Source organism: Bidens hawaiensis, unplaced genomic scaffold (genome assembly GCF_021521415.1).
Source record: "Bidens hawaiensis isolate Kalapana, Puna unplaced genomic scaffold, B.hawaiensis_p1.1 tig00048079_1, whole genome shotgun sequence".
Classification (NCBI taxonomy): Eukaryota; Viridiplantae; Streptophyta; class Magnoliopsida; order Asterales; family Asteraceae; genus Bidens; species Bidens hawaiensis.
This window is the reverse complement of record NW_027498589.1, coordinates 65,980-73,246: the sequence shown is the minus strand read 5'-3', so window position 1 is coordinate 73,246 and position 7,267 is coordinate 65,980.

Here is a 7,267-nt window from a genome sequence, read left to right as displayed (position 1 = left end):
GTGACTTGGGCTACAATTGTTGGTATCACTGCTTGTAATTGACGAGCAATCATTGCGGCCACTTCCGCCTCAGACAAAGTGTTTGTTTTCTTCGGGGCCATTCTATAAAATAATCAATTGTATAATAATCAACATCGTTTCACCATGACCAGCACAACTTTACGATATCACACTTTCACAACACATAACTATGCCCAAAGAAAACACGTTTGTATTAATTATAATCATTACTGTACATATGCATCCAAAATTAGCGCATAGGCTTAACCTGGTATAGGCCAGCGCTTGTATATGCGTATCAAAATTTGTCACCAAGTGACAAGTAGACTTAACCCGATAAGGGCCAGTGCTTGAGATAGTACTAAATTACAAACAACTCCCAAGTCAGCCCAACACGCTGTACAAAATGCTACTTGGGATATCAAAAGACTATATACATAAGACCAGACTACTAGGTCCTATCCATTCTTTGCAACATGGAACCACAACCAAATCACAGCAGCCACTAGGGCCGCATTAACTGCTAAACACGCCCCCAGTAGTATCATCGCTCGATCCTGACGCCCGTGGCTGTCAGCACTGGATCTTTGTACAATTCTGATTTCCTGCTGCATATACCTCATGTGATCATACATATCGTGTCTATGCTGGTTTAGACTATTTATCATGTGTGAGTGTTCTAAGAGCTGATCAGTTGCTAAACCAAACCATGCTGAATCAGAATAACGAGGTGGCTCGGGTACCGGGGCGGGTAAACCCCAAGTAGGAACAGGTATCTCTGTTACCCGGACACGCGATGTTTCTCCCCTATGGTACGTAGATCGAGGTGGGGAAAAGGTGTGCTCAGGTGGACGCACTGAAATGCGAGCAGTCCGACGGTTTCTAATAGTGGGTGGAGGTGCTGGTGTATGCTGTACGGGTGGAGTAGGGGATCTGGGTGCTCTAACAGGTGAACGATAAGCACTAGTAGCTCCCTGTTCTACTACATTCCTAGGGGATTCCCTAGGGGGGTAGGTGTCACAACGGTAACCCGATAAGTCGGGTTGGTTTGGGGGTACCTCATAGGGAATTACCACATCTGCACCTTCTTGTATCTCCTCCGGTTCTTCCTCCGGATCCTCCTCTTCCTCCTCAGGCCTTGTTGGTAGAGTGTTAGGTACACGATCAGTGGATCTTGACATATTCCTGCACAATGGTTAGTGATAAGAATAATACCCTTCTATATTAATTATAATAAAATACATGTAGGTATTATACATATAGGCACAAATAATCGTTTATATACACAAATATTCATCTATTATTATATTTTATACACATATGTTGCTGTTTTTACCTATTCGATTGTTTATCGACTTCTTCTCGAATTTCCTCGTACAAACAAGTCCGTTATTACGTTCCGGACCATAATAACCCACTTGTCCATTCGTGTTCATCACAAGAATCATTCGTGTATATTATTTAATATTATTTTATTCCCAGAGTTAATCGAGCCTACGGTTATCTTAGGGCATCCTAAGGGACATCCTAATTCTTTATAACCAATGGCTCTGATACCAACTTCTGTCACACCCCGACTAGGCAGTTGCGGAAGCGTAATACGGGAATGTAACAGATAACACTGGTATCAACCACATTGTTTATAAAGAAAATTCAACCACTAGATTACATCATATTACATTTGTAGGTACTATGTTTACAAACTAGGTGAAAAACACATAACCGGTTTACGAGCTTCTTATACAGTATAAGATTAGCGTCTATTCACAGCTATTCAACTTGTCTTTCTAACACCAAGCACGTAAGCAAATCATTCCACTTTTGCTTTACCTGAAAAGCATGTAAAACGGGTCAACTACGTCTAGTTGGTGAGTTTCAAGTTTCACGAGTTTCAATGAAATCAGTACACGAGTTCGTAAAGTTTACAGTGTGTATGTATATATGTCTGTGTATGATGTATTATACTAAGCCACAAGTGAAACCGAAACGAGCTAAAACACATGGCCTCCACTGCCCATGCACTCCCGTTGGCATTTAACAGCCAATTTGCCCCAAGTATGTACTATGTCTAACACCACATAGCAGTATGTAAAAATATAATGACAATGTGCAACTGGGTTTACATATGTTCCGGCATACCCCACCGGCCCTGTCAGTTGGGTTTGTCAAACCGATAGTACTATCCACACGTCACCGGCACGAAGTTAATCACTTGTGTTTGTGGGGACTTGTCTAGTGTTAGTACTTAGATAATCCACATCATCACACGTTTTCAAGTATAACAGTTTATGTAAACATGCTTTTCACCCCAAAAGTTCGTAACACAGTTTAGAAAGTGGGGGTCGTGAAACTCACCTTATTGTAGTTTGCACAGAAATTACGTGTCAGTAAGTCAAATGTCTCGTTTATAGCCTGATTCCTATAAACGGTATCGTATCGTTAATACTAGTACAGTGTTCAAGCTAAGTCGGGCTGTATAGATAATCTGGGTATAGCTGTTAGGCCCAGAACATGACCATAGTCTTAGATTGTGACGTTGTATACTATGAAATGTTTAAAACTGGATTTGGCTCAGTTTCACCGTTTTCCGAGCCTAGCTCAGTTGATCGTTTATATGTTTCGGGATTAGGTAAGATCATATAAAACTTAAGTAAATATATTGATTGATAAAATGATTTGATTTATAAAAGAATTTTAAGGTTTCGGTATCTGGTTTGACCGTAGGGTTCGTTTCCGTTTTCACACGGGTTTGATTATACAAAACGCGTACAATCCACCCGAATTGTCCGGAATTCTCGTAAAAAGTTTGTTTTTATCAATATCATTCAAAAATATGATATTTGACCACTTTTGACATTTTGACATACCAGTCAGTCCGTTAAACACAAAACTGCCGGTTTCGTTAAAACAATTATAATTTAAATCTTTAATAAATCATAACTAAATATGTATTTACATATAAATTATGTAAATTTTTGTAAAAATACATTAAGACATGGAGAATTTTATAAAAATATTTCCAGAAATTTTATGATTATTTATTTATTTATAAAAATTCATTTAATAGGTTATAATCATGTAATAAATGGCCCGTTTATATCAAATGACCTCCGAAAAATCCCATAATTTTTACCAAGGACCTCAATGTGACTACATAGCCCCTGCAAAATTTCCAGAATCTAACTATTTTGACAAAATGCCTTTTTGTGCGTTTTTCGGCTGTTAAAACTCGGTTTAACCATGGCTGCACAAACCCTACTTAGACAATTCCAATGATTCCCAAACTTTACCAGTGATCTTACTATCCCATAACAAACTCCAAAACCAAGTTTCATAATTTTTCAATATGTTTTGCTATTTTTCCCAAATAAACGCCCATAAACGGGAATAAATTCGCCAAATATTCTCCGTTTATCAAAAAATTACCAAATTTGAACAGGGACTCATTTATATGATCCCTAATGTCCCTGCAAATTTTCACAAGCTAACAACAAGCACGTCACAACCTAATACTAAACAGCCCCTAAACGAGTATTACGGGTTTACCTTGTCGGTTTTTGGTGAATTTTGCTAGCTTAAACGTCTTTCCGGGTCTCGGGTTGCAAACTCAGTATATCTACATATCATATAATATCAAACCAAGCATAAATCATCCATGTAACAGCCTTGATAATTAGGGTTTCGGTTTTGGGTTCAAACCGAACTTTCAAACCGTAAAAACGTTGTATTCATGTTCTAATCCGCGTTTTTTACCAAAAAAATATATGTTCCAGGTTTGTATACATGTTTAACATCAAAACATAATTTTACTTGATTTTTAGGGTTTTTGGATGGTTAAACATGTTTAACACTAATCAAAACATGTTTATATGATAATCATATGGATCAATTCTTGCTAAAACTTATTAAAATTGAGCCTTACCTTAAGGTTTTTGGAAGGAGCTTGAAAGAACAGGTTGGGAGCTGCTCTGGACTTGAAAGTGTGTGATGTATTGAAATGAATAAGAATGCTTAAGTTATAAGCTTTGTAAAAGAAAAACATGTGGGGTGCTTGGGCTGTCCGATCGGAACTATTTAATAGGGCCTTAATGGGCTGTTTTGGCCCATTAAATTATACACACAAGCCCAAACATGAAAAGTCCATTTTACATTTAGTTCGGGTCCGGTTTTTCGCAAGAAAATTAATTCGGGTGTGAAAAATAACGTAAAAACGTGTGTTTTTCAGCTTGTTTTTGTAAAATAAGAAAAACGTACTGACTCGTTGTAAAATTCCAAAATATTTTCACGGATGGCTTAGAACATGTCATATAAGTGTTTTATAAATCTTTTTCGGCTTAACGGATGCTACAATGCTTGTTTTGACATTAACGATTGCGTTTAAGCTTATAGCGTATCGATAAACGAAACCTTTTTCGTTTAGAGAGTTTTAAACGTACCGAGGCCTAAATATCAATATGTTAGCCTCTATAACATATATATAACTCGTATATGACCCCTCAGTATGTATACGGGTCATAATTATTATCGGTCGGTTACTCGTTTAAGCACTACGAATTAACCGATTTGTCGTTTACTTGTTACGTAAAGAATATAGTGTACCTCGTTTTGTCATGAATGTCACATTCTCCCCCCGTTAAGAAATTTCGTCCCCGAAATTTAATGTGTTATCGGTTTTCTAGGGAACAGGTGTGGGTATTTCTTTCGGAATTCGTCTTTTCGTTCCCAAGTATACTCGGGTCCTTGTTTTGAATTCCACCGAACTTTTACCAATGAAATTTTGTTGTGTCGTAACTGTTTGGTTTTCCCGTCTACAATTTCTACCGGTTCCTCTACGAAGTTGAGCTTTTCGTTGATCTGAACATCTTCCAGTGGTACTATTGTCGTTTCATCAGTCAAACACTTTTTCAGATTCGATACATGAAACACGTCATGAATAGTGCTCAGTTCTAAGGGTAGTTTTAATCGGTAAGCTACGGGACCAATTTTTGCAACAATCTCAAAAGGTCCGATGTATCTCGGGGCTAGTTTACCAGTCTTTCCAAATCTTATAACACCTTTCCATGGCGATACTTTTAAAAATACCTTATCACCTATTTCAAAAGATAACGGTTTTCTGCGAATATCGGCATAACTCTTTTGTCGGTCACGGGCAGCTTTCAATTTTTGTTTAACCTGGTGGATCTTATCGGTGGTTTCCTGAATTAAATCGGATCTTGAAATTTGAGTATCACCCACTTCTGTCCAACATAGTGGTGATCTACATTTTCGCCCGTATAGAGCTTCATAAGGTGCTGCTTGTATACTACTGTGATAACTGTTATTGTAAGAGAATTCAATGAGCGGGAGGTGTTGATCCCAATTCCCTTTAAAGTCCAGTACACAAGCACGAAGTAAATCTTCTAAGGTTTGGATGGTTCGTTCAGATTGACCATCGGTTTGGGGATGGTAAGCCGTACTTAGGTCGATTCGGGTTCCTAAGGCTTCTTGTACTGCTTGCCAGAAATGTGAAGTAAAATGACTGTCTCTATCTGAAATAATCGAAAGAGGTACTCCGTGTCGAGATACTATTTCATCGATGTAAATTTGAGCGAGTTTTTCGGTGGTGTAGTTGTTACGGATGGGAATAAAGTGTGCGGATTTGGTTAATCGGTCCACAATTACCCAAATTGCGTTGTGTCCTCTTGAGGTTTTAGGAAGGTGTGTCACAAAGTCCATGGTAATTTGTTCCCATTTCCATTGTGGGATTTCGGGTTGTTGTAACATTCCCGAAGGTTTTTGATATTCCGCCTTTACCCTTGCACATGTTGCACATTTACTTACATACACGGCTATATCCTTTTTCATACCAGGCCACCAGTAAAATTCTTTGACATCCTTATACATCTTATCAGCACCTGGATGAATAGAATATTTGGATTTGTGTGCTTCATCAAGTATCAGCTTTCGGAGTTTATGAAGTGTTGGAATCCAGACCCGGTTTTTGTAATAGTATACTTCATCGGTTTTCTTATCAAAATTCCTTTCATTTCCATGTAGTTCTTCTTTTTCTAGCTGATCTGTCTTCAAGGCCTCATCTTGTGCAATGCGAACTTGTTCGGTTAGGCTACTTTGAACAATCATTCCGAGTGCTCGTACCCTTAATGGTTTGATTCTGTCTTTTCGGCTTAAAGCATCAGCTACTACGTTTGCCTTACCCGGGTGGTATTTAATCTCACAATCGTAATCATTTAACAGTTCTACCCATCTTCTTTGTCTCATGTTTAGCTCTTTCTGATCAAATATGTGTTGTAAGCTTTTGTGATCAGTATAGATGGTACATTTAGTGCCATACAAGTAATGTCTCCAAATCTTCAATGCAAAGATAACCGCTCCCAATTCCAAATCATGGGTCGTATAATTCTTTTCATGTACTTTTAATTGTCGGGAAGCATATGCTATTACTTTCTTTCTTTGCATCAGTACGCATCCTAAACCTTTACGAGATGCGTCACAATATACCACCAGTTCATCAGTTCCATCTGGAAGGCTTAATATTGGAGCCTTACATAACTTTTGTTTTAACATTTGAAAGGCCATTTCTTGTTCTTCTCCCCATTCATATGTTCGATCTTTTTGAGTTAGGAGGGTTAGAGGTTGTGCAATACTTGAAAAGTTTTCAATGAATCTTCTATAGTACCCGGCTAGTCCTAGGAATTGACGAATTTCTCTTGGTGACTTAGGCACTTGCCAATTCTTAATTGCCTCAATTTTACTTGGGTCTACTTGGATCCCTTGATGGTTCACAATGTGTCCTAAAAACTGTACTTCTTGCAGCCAAAACTCACATTTGGACAACTTTGCGTATAACTTCTCTTGCCTCAATAATTTTAAGATTTCTCGCAAATGTTGTTCGTGTTCCTCCTTCCTTTTCGAATATATCAAAATGTCATCGATAAACACTATCACAAACTTGTCAAGGTAAGGTTTGCAAACTCGGTTCATGAGGTCCATAAACACTGCAGGTGCATTCGTCAACCCAAACGGCATAACCAAAAATTCATAGTGACCATACCGAGTTCGGAAGGCTGTTTTTGGTACGTCTTCTTCCTGAATTCTTACTTGATGATAACCAGATCTAAGATCGATTTTTGAAAAATACTTTGCACCTTGAAGCTGATCAAACAAGTCATCAATTCGAGGTAAGGGGTATCTATTCTTTATAGTCACTTTATTCAATTCCCGGTAATCAATACACATACGAAAACTTCCATCCTTCTTCTTTACAAAC